Genomic DNA, 19,079 nt, shown 5'->3' with positions numbered 1-19,079 from the left:
TCCCCGCTGAGCAGAGAGCCCGATGCGTGGCTCAATCCCGGGACCCTGGGACCATGACCTGAGCCAAAGGCAGAGGCTTTAACCCACTGAGCCACCCAGGCGCCCCGCACCCTTGTAATTTAGACCTGTATTCTTGTTTTCCATGTGTGCTCAGTGAAGGTGAGCAATTTGCCTAAGGGTACTTGAGTGGTAAGTAGCAGAACGAGATTCAAATCTGACTGTGTCTGCCACTTTCTAGAACACTGATGTCCTGGGAACCAAAGGCAGTCAACAATATTCATTAAATGGAAAAATCTAACAAACACCAAGATCATCCAAAAACGTTAACACCTTCCTGCATCAGTGAGGATGCTTTTTACTCATTAATCCTTTCAACAAACATTTATGGTGGGTCTACTAGGTGGCAGGCAGCGTTATAGATAATAGGAATATAGTGGCAAACGAATAGTTTGCATTCTAGTGGGATTCTGCAAATAGTAGCAGATCCCACTAAAGTGGCTGGAATAATAACAAGAAGGCTGTAGAGCTGCTCTGGGGTGATTAATTTAGCAGCTCAAAGATGTCAAGGCTAAGACTTGTGTGCTATAGAATTCTCTTAGCTTCCCCTTTGGGGAGTCAAGATGTTTGCCTTGGTTTTAAGCAAGACATCCTCAGAGGAAACAGAGGGGGCATTCCTGCCATGGACCATTTACAAGGGCAAAGAAAGTGCTGCTAGAGTCCTCGGAGCTCACTTCCCTTCCACCTCGCTGGCCAGAACTGCATGACCGGCCTGTACAAAAATCTGCCTCTTGGCAAGAAAATTGGTTGGCCATGCTGGACTTGGGCAATTTAGATTTGTCCCACCCACCCCCCCTTCCCTCTGGACCCAACCTTCCCCAAAGTACTTGGTTGTCAGAAGCATAGGACAAAGATTGAACAAAACTGCAATTTTCTTTTAAGAAGGAATGAGGGGGCTGGGGCGCCTGGGTGGCTCAGTGGGTTAAAGCCTCTACCTTCAGCTCAGGTCATGATCTCAGGGTCCTGGAATCAAGCCCCATGTCGGACTCTCTACTCTGTGGGGAGCCTGCTTCCTCCTCTCTCTGCCCTCCTCTCTACCTACTTGTGATCTCGGTCTGTCAAATAAATAAATAAAATCTTAAAAAAAAAAAAAAAAAGAGGAATGAGTGGGGGGAAGCTGTTGAGTAGACAACTGTTAATTTTTGCCAATTCTCCCATTCACACATTTACTGAATATTTACAAACTCTGTGGCTTCTTAGAAACTCCTTTTTATGCAAATATAATTTTGCCTCACTGTGGGGAGAGATTGAGGAGGATCCTAGTGGAGAGGCCCAGAGGCTGGGGAGTGGGAGGGCACACAGGCCCTACTATTTGCCAACTGTTACGGAAATATTTATTTCAGTATTGTAATAACAGCATGAAAGTACCCATGGGACAAGGCAGACATCAGCTCCCATCTCCCCAGTGTCCGTATAATGCTTACAGTATAATATCCCCACCTTCTGCCAAGCTCAGGCACTTGGGCTGCAGTTATTAACAGTAATATAAGCTCAATTCTAAGCATCTCTGTATGTACTTCTGTTTTGTTTTTTATATTTTATAATGTACAAAATTTATATATTTATTTCATGTCTTATATATTCATAAATATACATCTTCCAAAGTGGTATTCCAAGGTCAAGGGATATGATCAATTTTGTAATTTGACATAAAAAGCATTTAACTAATGGTTTAAAAATATCCTTGCCCACTTTTTCAGACTAGTGCTGCCGGGGAGCTGGGAGGCATTGGGTATAGTGGAAAGGGGGTAGGTAGGAGAGTAAGGAAAGTTGGGCTCTGGTCCTGGCAATGCTCCTCTACTAGGGGTGGAGGACTTTGGAATTCCCTGGTCTCTCTGAAGTTTGGGTCTCCCAACTATAAAATGAAAGAGATGCCATCTCTCAGAGTATAGGGCACAGTAAGCACTGATTGCCTCCATCGGCTCCTGACCTTGGCCTGAGGTCTCAGGCCACTCTGGGCACACCCTCACTGTGGCTCACCACTGAAATGATGAACTGGGGAAGGTCCCGTTCTGCACCATAAGGAAGTGTGTAGACTGCCACCTTCTGGTGGTAAGAGTTAGTATACAGCTAGATAACTTTGGGCATCTAGCTGCTCCCCCTTGTGTCCCTCTGAAGATCTGCCCTGAGGGTCAAGCTGCTTGAGGAAGAGGAGGGTCTCCCAGCCTAGACTGGCCCTGGTGTCAGTGGTGCCTTTAAGGTGATGTCCTCCTTCTGCCAGTGAAACTCTGGGAAAGAGAATATGCTGAATTTTATTTTTTTTAATTTTATTATTTTTTAAAGGATTTATTGGTCAGAGAGAGAGAGAGCGCGCGAGAACGAGCAAGCACACAAGCCGGGGGGCGTGGCTGGCTGGCTGGCAGAGGGTGAAGCAGGCTCCCACTGAGAAGGGAGCCCCATGTGGGACTCGATCCCAGGACATGACCTGAGCTGAAGGCAGCTTAACGATTTAACAACTGAGCCACCCAGGCAGCCCTAGATGCTGTTTTTTTTTTTTTTTTAAAAAAGATTTTATTTATTTTATTTGACAGAGAGAGAGATCACAAGTAGGCAGAGAGGCAGGCAGAGACAGAGGGGGAAGCAGGCTCCCTGCTGAGCAGAGGGCCGGATGCAGGGCTCGATCCCAGGACACTGAGATCATGACCTGAGCTGAAGGCAGCGGCTTAATCCACTGAGCCACCCAGGCGCCCCTAGATGCTGGTTTTTAAAAAGCTGCCTGTAAGTGATGGTGTTTTTGGTTTTAGAGACTGTGAAGGTGCTGGCAAGGGCATCTTTGCAAAAATAGGAGGTCTCCGTCAGTGGTTTATTAGACCCTGTTTAGAGAGAGCGGTGGTCATTCAGTCCACAAATATTTACAGAGCACCTCATATGTACCAGACAAGTGCTTCGATAAACAAATTTGAACAAAACTGGCAGGGTTCCTGGTCTCATTGTCTTGTGGGGGAAGTTTGGGGATAAGACAATTTTTTAAAAATAATATACTTTCTTTTACTGAAGACAAAACATCATCTGAACAGAAAAATTTAAAACACATTTCACATCCCAAACACTACAGCTGCTTGTATTTCAAACCTTCTAGCCCTTATATACTCAAATGCACATTTTATTTTTAGAGGTGGGGGGGCAGAGGGAGAGAGATGCCCCGGGAGCCTGATGCCCGGCTTGACGTGGGGCTCCAGGTCGTGACCCTGAGATCATGACCTGAGCCGAAATCAAGAGTCAGATGCTTAACCAAATGAGCCACCAAGGCGCCCTAGATGCACATTTTAAAAAGCTATAATCATAATGCCGAAGTTTGTTTCCGCTCACTCATAATGAACACTTCTCTGTGTTGCTTGTTAATCTTGATAATTATCCTCATGGCTACACAGGAGGCAAATGTGTGGCTCCATCAAAATCTATGTAGCAATTCCCTTAAGCTCAGACACAATTTCTTTTTCCTTTTCTTTTTCGATAATAGAAATTGCTGATGTTAACTTCTTCATACAGATTGCATCACTTCTCAATAATCTGGGTAAGGTTCATCCTTTGTCTTGCCATCTTACTTCTCCCAAGAGCTATTACTAATTTATGATGCCACCGATATTATATAAGTGAGTCAATTTTGCTGCAACACCAGGTACATTGAATATTTTACTTTAACACATTTTTAAGAATAAGTATTTTAAAATAGGGTCCCAAATTTGCTTTAATCTGCATTTCTTTGATACTAGTGGTCAGGTTCTTTTTTGCATGTGTACTATTTATAATTGTTCCCTTGTGAAATGTCCGTTCACATTGCTGTTAAACATTTGGTTCTTTCCTTAGAAGACAGAAAAGCACCAGAAGACTGCAGTATTGTAGCCTCGGGAGTCAGAATGGTACTTACTGCATTATTCATTGGGTTAATAAGTCCTTCTAGAATCTTCCTAAGAAAGCTGTTCCAGAATCTAGAGTACAAGTCTCTTTTACTGCCCAGAACTACTAAGTGGGGGAAGAGATTCTGTGACACCCTTGGCTGTGCTGGATTCAATAGTGGAAATGACATAATTGCCCACTGTTTATAAAAGAATTGGACATCAGCCCAGGTTACAACAATGCAAATGAAAATTATGTGATTGGGGAGTTAATTTCGTTTCCTGCTGACTCTGAAGGTTACAAAGCATTGTTGAGTGTCTCTGTTGGAAAGGTCTTTCTGCTATGGCCCCAGCCCTGGCCCAGAGAAGTGAAGGGACTTGTTCAAGCTTACACTGGAAGCTAGAACCTCTAGCTCTTGAATCCCATCATGGCTGTCAGCTATCCTGAATATGAATATACATGAACCTGTGGTTCTCTCCCCACAAAGGTCCACCTCTTCACAGCCTGGATGATTTCCAGAACACAGCTCTGGGAATGCTTTCTGCATTGGGAGTTGGTTTCCTTTTCCTACATAGCCTCCAACAAGAACTCTGGGCCTTTCCTCTCTGGCAACTCAAAGAATCGCATCGCACAGGGACCTGAGAGGTAGCTTAAACACTTGGCCAGAGCACAAGTCCTTCTCCTGAGAGAAGACTGGAAATGTTAGACATGGGGCCCATGTGAAGATGAGCAATTTGACTCTGTCAGAAAGGCTTTTGGCTTAATACCTCACTACTAGTTTCTGGGATGATTAGATAAAGAAGGAACTAACATTTGATGAACTCATACTATGCCGTAGGCAATGCTTCATTTCATTTCTTAAACCACCTGTGGAGGAACAGATTTGGAAATGGAGGCTCAGAGAGGCCTGGTAATTCCATCAGACCCCACAGCTAAGATGTTCCTCGCTGATCCTCAAATGGGGTTGGATGTGGGGGGCGGGGGCTGGAATGGTCAATCAGAATCACCTGGAAGCTTCTTCAAACCATTCATGCTATGTGTTCCATTGACAACAACTTCACCCTCCGGAGCCTTCTGTAGGCTCTGTGTGGCCGGGTGCCACCCCATGGATGTTCCAGCCTGGATAGGTATCAACAAACTTGTGACGTATAATGGGAGGTCGATCAAGATCCATGGAGAGGAACTAACAAAGATAAGGAAAAGATGCATCTGGAGAAATTCCTTAGGGAAAAAGGAATAGAAGAATCCTAAGGATTGGGACACAGGGGAGTATTAAGTCAAGGCCAGAGAAGAGAGATAGTCCTTGTGGGTGGGAAAGTACAAGGGGACAGGCTGACTCATGGCAGGGAAGGGTGTGGCTGGAGGAGGAGGGGCATGGAACAGGTTTGGGGGTGGGGTGGGAGAGTAGGGCACTTGTGGTAGAATCTCTGTTTACCAGCCTCAGAACAGAGAAGCAGCAGCTATGGCAGGTGAAGCACTTGAGTGAGGTTCTAAGATTTAGTGCTGGCTGTGTGGCCTCGGGCAAGTCACCTCCCCTCTCTGAGAGTTGGTTTCTTCCCCTTTACAAGAGGCATAAATATAACCTTCTCCAACTAGCCCTCAGGGGGATTATGGTAACTGACTGAGGTAACTCACATGAAAGGGTTTTGTAAATTGTGAAACACAAATTCGCACACGGACTGTTGGGTACATTAAGTTCTAATTCTTGATCACGCAGAATTTCAGCCCCTCCATTTGTTCTTGGCCAGTTTTATTGACAAGGCAGCATTTGATGCCCATTGAGAATGTGCATATTAGACCCTGGCATGGGGTAAGCCCCTGTTCGTGTTCGTGTCCCCCATCCCAGCTCTGATGTTGTATCCTCAGCCCATCCAAATGGATCACCCACATAGAAGATACCCTCTGAGACTCCTCTGACTGCCCAGCTCTTGTTCTTAAGAAAGGGGTTTTGGTGAAAAGATCATTCATACAACAAAACACATACTGATCTGTAACAAAAATATCCCCAGTATCCCCTGAGAAGCCCTTAATCGTCCTTCCCAGATGTTTCCCCTTCCCGCTGCTATCCTCACTTTGTGTCAAGCTATATCACATGCATCTTATCTCTAAGAAATAGATTAGTTTTTCCTGTCTCTGAATTTTTATAAAGGAGATTGATTGTATTATAAGGATTTTTCTAGAACTTGCTTTTTGCATCCATCATGTCCCTGTGTTGATAGAGACAGCTGCCATTCATTCATTTTCACTGCTGTATAGTATTCTATGGTGGGAATATACTAGTGTTTACTTACCCTACCCTACAGCAAATGGATATTCGGGTTGTTTCCAGTTTGGGAATCTGATAAACAACACTTGTAGAGGTCTCCTGTTGCATATGTGTAAGAGATTGTGAATATCTAGAAGGGCAAGTGCTGGTTCATAGAGCACGTATGTCTTTAATTTTACAAGATAAGGCCACACTGTTCCAGTTGGTTACACCACTTAACACTCCCACCAACAGTGTATGAGAATTCTTATTCTACATCTCTGCCCCTGCTTGATTGTCTTTTCAATTTCTACCAACCTGGTAACTATGGACAGGACAAATTTTGATTAGCAAGAGATAAGAAGTAGGAAGGTGTCAGCAGGTAAGGTGCCGTCTCTCCACAGAAATCCCATATGACCCGCTAACCAGCTACAGCCAGCTCAGGGGCACCATCCAGTATTTGCTCCTTCTGGTCTGAGTTGCATTTCGTTCTTACTAAAGAGGGTGAGCATCTCTTCATATGCGTGTGGTCCTTTTGTCTTTATCTCTGAAATGCCTGTTCATGTCTTTTACCCATTTAAGAAATGAAGTTGTCTATTCCTGTTGATCTGTACCAGTCGTTTAGAGATTCTGGACACCAATTCTTTGTCAACTGTTGTAGTGATCTCCCAGTCTCTCGCTTGCATCCTCACTCTGTGTGTGATTTTTTTTTGATGAATAGAAGCTCTTATTTTCATGCCGTAAACCTCCATCTTTTCCTTTTCCTTTCAGTGTCTTAAGAAGTTATTTTGGGGGGTGCCTGGGTGTCTCAGTGGGTTAAAGCCTCTGCCTTCGGCTCAGGTCATGATCCTAGGATCCTAGGGTCCTGGGATCGAGCCCCGATTTGGGAATCTCTACTCAGCAGGGAGCCTGCTTCCTCCTCTCTCTCTACCTGCCTCTCTGCCTACTTGTGATCTCTGTCCGTCAAATAAATAAAATCTTAAAAAAAAAAAAAAAGAAGAAGTTATTTGGGGGGGGGGGCGGCACCTGGATGACTCAGTTGAGCATCTGACTCTCAGTTTCAGTTCAGGTCATGATCTCACGGGTTATAAGTTTGAGCCCCATATGGGGCTCCGTGCTCAGCGGGGAGTCTGCTTGAAATTCTTTCCCTCTGCCCTTCTCCCCATTCTCTCGCTCTCAAATAAATAAGAAATTATTTTTCACCTGAGGTCAAAAAGATAATCTCCCACATTTCCTTCTGTGAGTTAAAAAAAAACTCCAAATATCTTTCTTAGCACTGTTCTGTCTCCCAAGCTCCTGAATCTTTCCATAAGCCTGAGGTGACTTCTGTTCTAGCGGGTCTCCTTTCAGCGCAGAGGGCTTTGAGTGCTAACAGATGCCAAGAGAAAGACTGTGCACAGAGAGGGCCGGTGGGCGTGGCAGGCCCGGCTCTCAAAGGCCTGTGCGCCCTGCATTCTCCAGTGGCCGCAGGCCCCTAGGAGGCGCCTCCACACCAGCTCTGGAGATCCCTGCAGGCGCCCAGCTCAGGGGCGGTGCAGTCTGGCCCTGCTGGGCTGTGCCTGGGCTACTCTTCTCTCCCAGCTCCAGGGCTAGCACTCTCCATCGCTGATGCCCTCCTGCCCTCGCCCAGCCTCCCCCTGAGCCTGAACCACTGGGGCTGAGGCGTCTCATTTTCTCCCACCTCTTGCTCAGTCTCCTTTGCTGGAATCCCTCTTGATTCTGTATTGTCTTTTGGAGGAGTCCTCACAACAGCCCGTCCGTCCTTGGGTCAGACGCTGCCCCAAACCTCTGCAGCATGGGACTGATGAGGAAACTATGGGCTCCTCAAGGGACCACAACAATTAGGGGGCCCCCAAAAGTAGCACGTGTAAGGTTGAGGCATGGCGCCCTTTGCCTGTTCGAATGTTCCATTTCATCGTTCCCTTTCATCTCCACCAGTGAATAGCTGCCTTGTTTCTTCTTACCTCAGGTTTTTCCTCTGTAAGACCCAGTTGACCATCGCTGTGTCAGCTTGTGTAGGGATGAAATGAGGTAATGCAGGTAAGGGTCATTGTGCTTGGCACATAAGAGGAATCCACAATACTTGTCTCCCTTTGTCTTAGCTTGAGTTCCCCAGCAAACAGAGCCTGCAGCCAAGCTTTTGCACTGGTGCTTTATTGGCTGGCTTCACCCAGGGCCACCAGAGTGAGGGGGAGGAGGGAAGAGAGGCAGGGAGGACCGAAAGGCAGATACTGGACGGAGCTCCTGAGCTGTGGGGTAGCTGCGGTGGGGTCAAGCGAGATTTCTCTGGAGACCCAGAGGAGACAAGAGCTCCTTCCCTGCCAGCACCTTCCTACTTTCTGTCTCTCGCTAACTGAAGTTTGCCCTGAAGGCTGTTAAACTCCTGTATTTCTGGTGCCACCCCCTGGTGGCTTCTGGGTAGCCTCTGGGTAGCCTCCGTGAGTCAGGTCAGCTCAGGTCTGGGCGTCTGAGCTGCTGTGGTTCTTGCTGCGGTAGGCAGGATGGAAGTGTCCAGCCCTCTGGCCCTTGTCCTTGGGGAAGGCTGAGGCAACCTGTGGCATTGAGAGTGGAGGGGAGGGGCTGCTGGGATCTTATGAGTTCACCTACAGCTTGAACTCTGCCAGGACCATTTGGGCCAAGAAGCAGGGAAAAGGGTCAAGTTCTGAAAGCGGGAAGGCTGGAGGGCCAAGCAGTTGTAGGGGGCATATAGAGTGGATCTGGTACACCTTTTACTCTTAGGTTTACGCGACCTCTGCTTTCCAGGACAGCTAGCTCTGAGTGCATCCACAGGGCTGTAGGTATATCTGTATTCCCTAACTCATTCAACATTTATTTGCACAATACTGATAAGGGTGCAGAGAGGAATGAAGCACGAACAAAGTACCTGACCTCATGCACTATGCAAATAGTGTATTTGGGAAGGATGTGGTGTGCGTGGGTTTTGTATGGCACCAAATGCCGTGGGGGGTTATGTTAGAGGCATAGGTTATTCCAGAGCTCAGCAAAAATCTTCTGTAGAAGGCTAGAGAGCAAATATGTTAGGCTTGGCAGGCCAGATCCATCTCTTGCAGTTTTGTTTGTTTATGCTCCTTTAAAAATATAAACACCTTTCTTAGCTTGTATGGCGGGTCCAAACAGGCTGGGGGCACTAACAAACCTCCAACCTAAATGGCTTAACACATTAAAGGTTTAATCTTGCTCACCTTACTGTCCAATGCAGCTCAGTGGCATTCTGAGCGGCTGTCCTCTGTGCGGGGTTTCGGGGAACCAGGCCACCTCCATCTTGGCCGCCATCTCTGTCACCCCGGCTCCTGTGCAATGAGAAGAGAGGGTTGAAGGCTGGCGGGAGATCTTGAAGAAGCACACCACTCTTCTGCGGACATTTTCTTCATTAGTACTCAAATGGTCCCAACATCACAGCGAGGGAGATGAGGAAGTTGTTTTCCGGTGTGTCTAGGAAGAGGCGACAGCATCATCAAACACAGCATAGTCTGCGCCAGAGTGAGGAGGAGTTTAAGACATGTGCCTGTCTCAGAGGGCCCCAGGACCTGGCTGGGGAGAAAAGTGAGCATGCGTGAAAATTCGGAGAACAAAGCGTCACTGCCCACGACATGCCAGTGTGTATTCTGACCACACGAGTAACTACAACAGAACACTTAGAAGACTCGAGGGGATCGTAGCACCAAGAGATGGAACGAAGCTGGGGTAGCTGGATAAAGGTTCATGGGGAACCTTTATCAAAAACCTGAATCAGGTTTTTGAAGGATTGGTAAAATGTAGCCAGAAGCAGAGGAACAAGAACTGCTTTCCAGGTAGGGAGGAAGCAGCATAGGCAGAGGGGTCACCCTGGGGAAGGTAGCTCCAGAGTTCACACTGGTCAAGGGTGGCACTGACCAGGTCTGACAATTACTGGCCAGGTGAGTCTTGGGTGTTGGGTCTGGGGGAGGTTCCTGGGGAGGGTCTGGGAGAGGGGCCTGAGTTGGGAGGGTTGCTGCTCGGGACAAAAGCTCAGATGGCTTCTGATCAGTTTAACCCTGCTTTGGGCACTCAGGATGGCTCTGACAGGGCAAATAGACTAAACATCTGGCCTGCATTGGAGACTTATAGCAGCTGAGGATGTAAAGACAGGTGGGAGTTAAATCATGAAAGGCTTTGCTTGCCAGAGCACTTGGGATTCTCAAAGATGAATGCCGTTTATTTTCAGAGACAAAGCTTTAGGGACCCACCCCCCAATGAATTAAATATGAATGAATGGTTAAATAAACAATAGTGTATCTGTATAATGGAATAGTCTGTAATCGTTGAGATCAAGTTCCTAATGACTTGTTAATGACATTTGTTAATGACATGGAATAAGTGTAAACAAATAGAAAACTATAGAATATAATACCAAGTTGGTAATTAAAAATATAAAGATCTTCAGAATGGAAGAACAAACATCAAATTGTAAATTGTGGTTATTTTGGGGGTGGTAGTATTATGCTTGATTCTTCCTTCCTTTTTTTCCTTCCTTTCCTTCCTTCCTCTCCTTAGAGAGAAAGTGAGGTGGGAAGGGACAGAAAGAATCCCAAGCCAACTCCACACTGAGCACAGAGCCTGATGCAGGACTCCAGCTCAGGACCCTGAGATCACGACCTGAGCCAAAATCAAGAGTTGGATGCCTAACAGACTGAGCCACCCAGGTGCACCTGCTTTTTCTTTTCATCATTGTTTTCTGTATTTTAACTTTCTATAATGAGTGCAGAGCACTTTTATAATGGATAACATGTAATAAATATTATTTTTTACAAACAAAGCTTAAACATGCGGAGTTTGGCGAGGTGGTGGCTATGGTTTTACTCTTTCAGTACAGGGGGGATTTCATCCTCATTTCCACAGTCGGCAGGCACTGGGTGCCCACACTGTTCAGTCCACAGTGCTGAGTGCCGTCTCTCCCTGCGGTAGCAGACTTTGCTGGCCACTGAGCGCACGAGTGGAAAACCCTCCTGACTTGTCATTATTCCTGAAAAGTCCTCCAGGGCACCTGGAATTCCAGTAATCTGCTGAGGCTTCTGGAGATCAGGGGTGGAGGTCTATATCAGAAAAACTCCTGATCACCTGGAGTGTGAGCCTCAGAGGCGTGGGAAGGCCACAGATGGACACAGGACTATAGGGAGTGAGAACACATTCAGAGAGAACTTCTCAGTGCATGGATGAGAAAATGGAGGCCAGAAGGAGAAAGGCTCTTAGCCAAGGTCACACAGTGGGTTAGTGGCAAGCAGGGACTGGGCTCAGGTCTCCAGAGTCCCATGATTTGTCATCAACAGTCCTAGGCCCTTAGAGGACTGGGTTTCCTGGGTTCTGGTCAAATTCAGTTTTTTGCTCACTTTGCAGATGTCGTTTGGGTTAAGTTTCACTGAATCATTTCTATTTCTTGTCTGTTCAGTTTTGTGGCTCCCTGAGCTGCTTCACCTAAACTCTGATCTTGTTCAAATACAATATAGTATCAAAATAGTGAAAAGATTCTGTGGAAACAGTTGGGCAGTTTCTGAAAAAGTTAAACATAGAGTTACCCTAAGACCTAGAACATGCCACTCCTAGTTACATCCCCAAGAGAATGGAGAGCTTCAATCCACTAAATCACACACCAGTGTTCACAGCAGTATTATCCAAAATAGCTGGGAAATGGAAACCTCCATGTCCATCAACTAGTGGATGGATTGACAAAATGTTCTATAATCCACACAAGGGCGTGTTATGTGGTAATAAAAAGGAAGTACTTCATGCTAACGGAGGGATGAACCTTGAGAACATCTGCTACGTGAAAGAAGCCAGTCCCTAAAGTCTACAGGTTGTAGGATTCCATTTATATGAAATTTCCAGAATAGGTATATCCACAGAGGGTAGATGAGCAGGGAGCCTGATGCGGGTCTCAATCCCAGGACCCTGGGATCATGACCTGAGCTGAAGGCAGACGCTTAACAACAGAGCCACCCAGGCGCCTGGAGTTGCTCACTTTTTATCAACTTCAGCTCCTTCAGCTGGGAAATAGGGTAAGGAAGTCTGTGTTGCAGAATATTGCGTGTACAGAGCCTGGTTCTCATCCTGATTGCCTTCTGCTTTCTTTTTCTCACCTCTCCTCCTGTCTCTGGAGATGTTGTGTCACCCTGGGGTGCTTACCCTCCCTGTAGGTATAAGACAGTCTCCCAACACAAGGTTCTGGAAGTTTTCTGAGTGAGTGCTTCTCCAGCATCTCAGGCAGAGGAATCCCCTCTGCCCATAGATTTTCTCAAATTCTTTAGTTAGTGACTAGAACAAGACTTCTCATATTAGAAGCTCATTGAGTCACGTGGGGATCTTGCCACAATGTAGATTCTGAGTCACAGGTCTAGGGCAGAGCCTGATGGTCTGCATTTCTAAAAATCTCCCAGGTGATGCTATTGTTTCTGGTCCTTGAAAACACCTGCATAGCATGGTGCTAAGTCCCTGAGGATGATAAGTCAGAATAATTTATGGAGCCTTCCTCAAGTAGCAAAATTTGAATATCTCTGTAAAGGACATAGAGAGAAAAATAAATTAATATGTGTTCTAGAACTAAAAGGCTTACTTACAGAGATAGAGTCTGAAATACCATTGAAGATTTTTTTAAAGTCCTTTCAGCTATTCAGAGATATTTATAGCCTTCCATGAGGGCCCAGAGTTGACGTATGAAATTATAATTTGAACCATAAAAATTAGTAGTTGCAAGAAGTGTCCGCATTTCCCAAGCGCAGCTTGCAACTAGTATCCCCTTCAAATCTGCTTAGACCAAATCTAAGAAGTAGGCAGAGGAGGAGTCATTGTCCTCATTTTGTAGATGAAAAAACTGAGGCTTCGCAGGCTAAGAGACCTGTGAAGGACCCCAGACTGTTCCTGGCTGAGCCAGGGCCCGTAGCAAACCTCTCCTCCCTGCACCTGGGTCCCGTACTCTCTCACTTCTCATGACAAGACACAGGATTCTATGCAACTCCAGATCTTCCCTCTAGTCATGGCTAGAGGCAGCATCATGGATAAGGAAGCAAGAGAGAGAATGTCTACTAAAAGAGTATCATCAGAGGTTCAAGATCACAAAGCTAGTAATAGTTCTACCCTTCTCTCTGGTCCCACCCCCAGATTCAAGAACCCAAAAATGGCACAGTCTTGCCTACACTAAAACCAGCCTGGTTGAGGTCTAAACAGCCATCTTGTTTATCTACCCTCGTTGTTTATAGGACACAGGAAAGCCAAAGGTCCCCAGCCTTCAGCACGTCTCCAGCCTCCCTTTCACGCAGGATACTGTGGCCTACCCCCACATGGCCCCTGAAAAGTTCTCAGGCCTTTAGTGAAACAGAAACAATCTGTCTTCAGAGTTGGAGTTTATGTCTGTTAATTCATCATCTAGGTGTTCAGGAGTCCAAGGGTATGTGTGATTTTTAACCTTGAAGGTTTCAACCTGGGAGAGGGCCTTACAAATATCCATGGTGGGCGACCTCTGCTGGGGGGCTAGCATTTCTTAAAGTTTTCTAGGCATGCTAATAGACAGCCAGAGTTGCAAGGATTTGTAGATCCTCCTCCCCCATCCCAAGGGCAGGTTCCTTCTCTGCATTCTGGCCAATGTAGAGGGGCTTTGCTCATCCTGGATGAAAAATGTCATGTGAATTCCATTCCACACTCATGGAATCATGTGTATGAAGCATGGGCTGGAGAGGAGACTGGTTCACCTTTCCACCCAGAGAGGCAGCACATCGACAGGGTTATGGGCACAGACCTTTTGGGTTTGCCTCCTGACTCTGCTGCTGACGAGTTTAGTGAATCTGGACACACCAGTATGCCTTCCTAAGCCTCAGCTTTCTTACCTGTGAAATGGGGCTGTGGTTTGTTGAAGGGACCCAAGGCTGGGCAGAGGACACATTTGCATAGCCCTCAGCATGAGTGTCCCTGTAGTTTGGTAGCCTAGGCACCTCCCTTGTTTCACCTTGGTCCTTGCTGAGTGGATGCAAGGCGATTACGCATGCCCAGTGCTTAGCATAGAGGCCGGCATAGGCCAAGTATGTAATGTCAGTTAGGAGCAGGAGCTGGGTCTGCTGCCTGCCTCTTAACTCAGCTGACTTCGCTGTATTTTATTCCACCCTAACAAATGAAATTCCATTCCTTCCCATGTAATTCAAGTCAACAACCCAATTCCACCCCTCCCCCACCCCCCAATCCTGTAGCCTTCTGAACTGGCCACAGCAACTTTCAGTTCAGTTCTTTGAACACCCCCGTATTCATACCATTGCCAGATTTTCTAACAACAAAAATGCAGGGTGTCCAGTTAAATGCGAATTTGAGATAATCACGGAACAATTATTTTAGCCTAAATAGGTTCCATGCTACATTCAAATTTTAATTCAAAATAAATTGGAAGTATTTTAAAATGCAAAATCAGATTCGGTGTACGGTTATTTTACTTGGCAGCGCCACTACCTACTCATTATGGCTCAGGCAGAGTTGGGCTCTGCTCTCTCCTGCTTTTCCTTTCCCTCCTTTTGGCGCTTAGGTTGGAAGCCTAGTTTTAAGTGCGCTCTGGCCGACGGAGCAGCTAGAAGGAGGCATTGTCTCATTAATATCTCTATCTGCACTACTTAGTCTAGTTCTGGTACTGTTTGAGGAAGATAGAAAGAAAGGAGGGAGACAGGGAGGGAAGGAGAGAGGAAGAAAAGGAAAGAAGGAGGGAAAGAAAGTTCTGGTTTTCAGCTAATCTGATTTAGCATATGAACACGGAGAAGCTCAAATGACTCCCTTCTTTGTGCTGAACACTCTGTATTTTTAATAATTAACATGCCCCCAGTGTTCGAACATTCACAAATAGCTTATACACATCTTTTTTTTTTTTCAAAGATTTTATTTTTTTTATTTGACAGAGATCACAGGCAGACAGAGAGGCAGGCAGAGAGAGAGAAGCAGGCTCCCCGCTGAGCAGAGAGCCGAATGTGGGGCTCGATCCTAGAACCCTGGGATCATGACCCGAGCTGAAGGCAGAGGCTTTAACCCACTCAGCCACCCAGGTGCCCCCAGCTTATACACATCTTGTTGAATCTTTGCATCAAGACTTGGGGTCTTGTTTTTAACCCCAGGCAGTAGACGTAAGTGGTTGCATACTCACCAGTTGTTCCAGGGGTCCCTGTCCGCCTTCTCGGTGTGACTCCTGGACCTTGGCTTTGTTTCTATCCTCTTCCTTCCTGGGCCTCAGAGAAGGCGGACTCCGCTCCCACTCCCCGGTCTGGGAGCAGCACAGGTCATGGGGGGAGGGGCACTCCCTTTGCTAAGTTAGGCACCGGGCATGGTTCTCACAGATGGAAGCAAAGCTGTTGAGGGGCTTGGAAGAACGTGGTTCCCCTTGCTCTTCGTAGAGCTGCTGTTCCGCTCCCTGGCTGCTGGACGGTGTTGTGCCTCAGTTTGAGGAACAGTTATTCTGAGCAGAGGCTGGCAGGGTGGAAAGATGGAAGGAAACTAGGTGCTTGACCACAGCCCGGAGCTGATAAAGCCCACCCAGACCCTCCCCCCTCCCACTTCTCATTATATGGCTCGTTATTGCCTCAGCTGTTTTGAGCTGGGTTTTCTGTTCTTTGCAGCTGAAAACATTCTGCTTGACATACTCCCTCTTTTGGGTAAAAACAAATTGAGACGTAACAAGGGAAATGACTTGCCCTGGGTCTTACAGCTGGTTAACTCCATAGAAGGGTCCCCCCCAGTACGTGAGCTCAGGTTCAAGGCTGTCTTCACTATGCCTCATGCCCCCTTGCTACTCCTGGTCACTCTTTGGGGTCTGCCACCATGACTCACATTCCCACTGTTCAGCTGTCTCTTTGGGTAAGATATTGAGGACTTTTGTAAAAATGTGACTTCATTTGTGTTTTACTTCTGAAGGTGTCTGCAATGTGGCTGATTGTTTGCTCCCACCCTGCGCCAGAAGTAAAAATCAATCCATTTTATATCAGCAGATTACCATGTGGACACACTCACTCACATAGCTGACTTTGCTTATAGCCCAAAGAGGGATTTTTCCCTTTTAAAAAATACTATTCCTTAAAAGGATGAAACATTTCAAAAGTGTGTATTTTCTTAGTAAGTAGGAATTACCAATAATTTTTTTTTTAAGTTCAATGCATAGGGCTGGTCACCAGGAGATCTGAGGGCTTTAAATTTGCTTTCAGGTCTCCCTTCCAATTGTATTTTTAAAGATTTTATTTATTTATTTATTTATTTATTTATTTATTTGAGAGACAGAGAGAGCACAAGCAAGGGGAGGGGAAGAGGGAGAGGGAGAAGCAGACTCTCCCTCTCAGGGAGACTCTCCCTCCCCACGGAGCAGGGAGCCTGATATGGAGCTTGATCCCAGGACCCTGGGATCATGACCTGAGCAGAGGGCAGATGCTTAACTCACTGAGCCACCCAGGTACCCCCCCTTCTAATTTCTTCTTAGTATTTCACAAACTGTATATGTGCCAAAACACAAAGATTTCATCCTCTTCTGCAGAGAATTAGAAGCACTTTATTTAAAAAAATCAACCTTTTTTCTAGTAAGAAAAATAGTGTGATGTCAGGGATTGTGAATATAATTAATGTCACTGAATTATACACTGAAAAATGGTTGCAATGGCACATGTTACATTATATATATTTTACCATAATTAAAAATTTAATAATATATCAAAAGCCTTAAACTCCATACTTTATATGGGCGAATTATATGGTATGTGCATTATATCTCAATAAAGCTGTTAAAAAAGTGAAACAGGCTATTATTTCCATTAAGAAAACATCTCTTTCCTTTGACATTTATGCTTCTGAAAGGGTGCCCAATTGCTAAATAATTTCAAGGGAACCATGCGTGAGGACCCATTTACAAACGTCAGTGATCGTTATCACAGCCTTTCTAATGACTTTTTTGGGGTAATGTTTGATTTTTTTTTTTTTTAAGATTTTATTTATTTATTTGACAGGCAGAGATCACAAGTAGGCTGAGAGGTAGGCAGAGAGAGAGGAGGAAGCAGGCTCCCCGCTGAGCAGAGAGCCCGACTCGGGGCTCGATCCCAGGATCCGGGGATCATGACCCGAGCCGAAGGCAGAGGCTTTAACCCACTGAGCCACCCACGTGCCCCATAATGTTTGATTTTTATATAATTTCAAACCTACAGAAAAGTTGTTAGAATTTTACTTGTTTTCAAAGTAATATATCACATATAGGGCCACCCAAAGAGGGGAAATTCAGACAATCTAAAGTAAGTAGTATAGCGTCAGGAGACAATCCATCATACAAAATAACCACAGCTTTTACGTTTTAGTGCATGATACATATTAGGTATATAATATATTATATATATATATAGACCCTTTGGAAATTTATGGGCACTGGTTTTGTGGCATGTTCCTTAATTTGAATTTGGCTGTTCTGTCAGGGTGAGGTGCAGCTTATGAGGGTTTTTTTTTTTTAAAGATTTTATTTACTTATTTGAGAGAGACAGAGAGACAGTGAGAGAGCCTGAGAGGGGAGGTCAGAGGGAGAAGCAGAGTCCCCATGGAGATGGGAGCCTGATGTGGAACTCGATCCCAGGACTCCAGGATCATGACCTGAGCCGAAGGCAGTCGCTTAACCAACTGAGCCACCCAGTTTATCAGTTTTTGGTGGAAATAGTGCAGCCTTCTCAGAAGGCACATGAAGTCAGTTCTCATTGCTGACGTTCGCTTTGATCAGTTGGTTCTAGATTTCTCAACAGTAAAGGGACTCTTTTCGCTTTGTAATTAAAAATACACAATTCACTGGGGTACCTGCCTGGCTCAGTCGATAGAGCATGTGACTTTTTTTTTTCCTTTTTTCCCTCTTGAGCATGCGACTCTTGATTTCCAGGTTGTGAGTTCAAGCCCCGGGTGTAGAGATTACTTAAAAATAAAATCTTAATTTTTTTTTAAATACACAAATCATTTATTAGTATAATAGTTACAAAATGGTGATTTTCTTACCTACCATTTTCTCTACATTTATTATTTGACACAAAGAACTTTTCTTCTCCTGTTTCCTCTCCCTCAACTATCTATTTGTATATATGTTTGCATTTACTTATTTATTTTTATAAGAGTTTATTTATTTATTTGACAGACAGAGATCACAAACAGGCAGAGAGGCAGGCAGAGAGAGAGGAAAGGAAGCAGGCTTCCTGCTGAGCAGAGAGCCCGATGCAGGGCTCAATCCCAGGACCCTGGGACCATGACCTGAGTCAAAGGCAGAAGCTTTAACCTACGGAGCCACTCAGGTGCCCCATATGTTTGCATTTATAAATATCAATATGGGCTAGATTCATTGGCTAGGTAATATGTTCTACTCTTTTACAGTTATTATTTATTTCAATGCCCAAATTGTCTCTGGTTTGTCCAGTAGTAACCTTTTTACTCTGGTGGTTGTGTTTTTTTTTTATGCCCCTATCGGCTTTTTAAAATTAATTGTGTTATTTTCCACGAACTAAAAAATTTAAAAACTCCCTCATTTTCTGACCGTACAAGATGTTCCCTGTCCTAGTCCTGGAATCAACTATGTCGCCAAGGAGTCCTGGTTCCTTTTAGTGGAGAATGGTTTTTAGAAACCAAGATTTGGGTGCTGGGCATGGTAGAGAATGTATTTTAGAAAAATAAAACAAGACCCAGCAGCTCATGTGGGGGAAGTTGAACAGGGAGCCAGACAAAAGGCCTTCTCCCTCCCTTCTTGTCTTTCCCAGCGATAGTGGCGTTACGCTCATGGACACTTGTTCCTAGCGCTGGGCTAACTGCAGAAATGACAGAACCTTCTTTGTGGCCTCTTGGCCTCTTTCGCTGCCTCCTGGCTATTAACGTCCCATGGGGTCCTGCCTTTGGTGAACCTGAAAGCTTGTCCTGCTTGGAAACTTTCCAACCTTCCCTAGAGCCAAAA

General features: G+C 45.5%; 1 long non-coding RNA gene across 2 annotated transcripts; it reads right to left on the bottom strand.

Moving 5' to 3' along the window:
- Positions 1–5,034: 5,034 nt before the first annotated feature.
- On the bottom strand, positions 5,035–15,595 carry LOC116590676. Of its 2 annotated transcripts, none has more exons than XR_004285700.1 (3): positions 15,282–15,595; positions 9,343–9,450; positions 5,035–5,077 (listed from the first exon to the last, which is right to left on the bottom strand). It is a non-coding gene; the product is annotated as an uncharacterized LOC116590676 (long non-coding RNA). The 2 variants fall into 2 exon arrangements; XR_004285699.1 differs by lacking the exon at positions 5,035–5,077 and adding an exon at positions 8,257–8,691.
- Positions 15,596–19,079: the final 3,484 nt, after the last annotated feature.

This window comes from Mustela erminea, chromosome 5 (genome assembly GCF_009829155.1).
Source record: "Mustela erminea isolate mMusErm1 chromosome 5, mMusErm1.Pri, whole genome shotgun sequence".
Classification (NCBI taxonomy): domain Eukaryota; kingdom Metazoa; phylum Chordata; class Mammalia; order Carnivora; family Mustelidae; genus Mustela; species Mustela erminea.
This window is presented reverse-complemented; position numbering and strand designations above follow the sequence as displayed.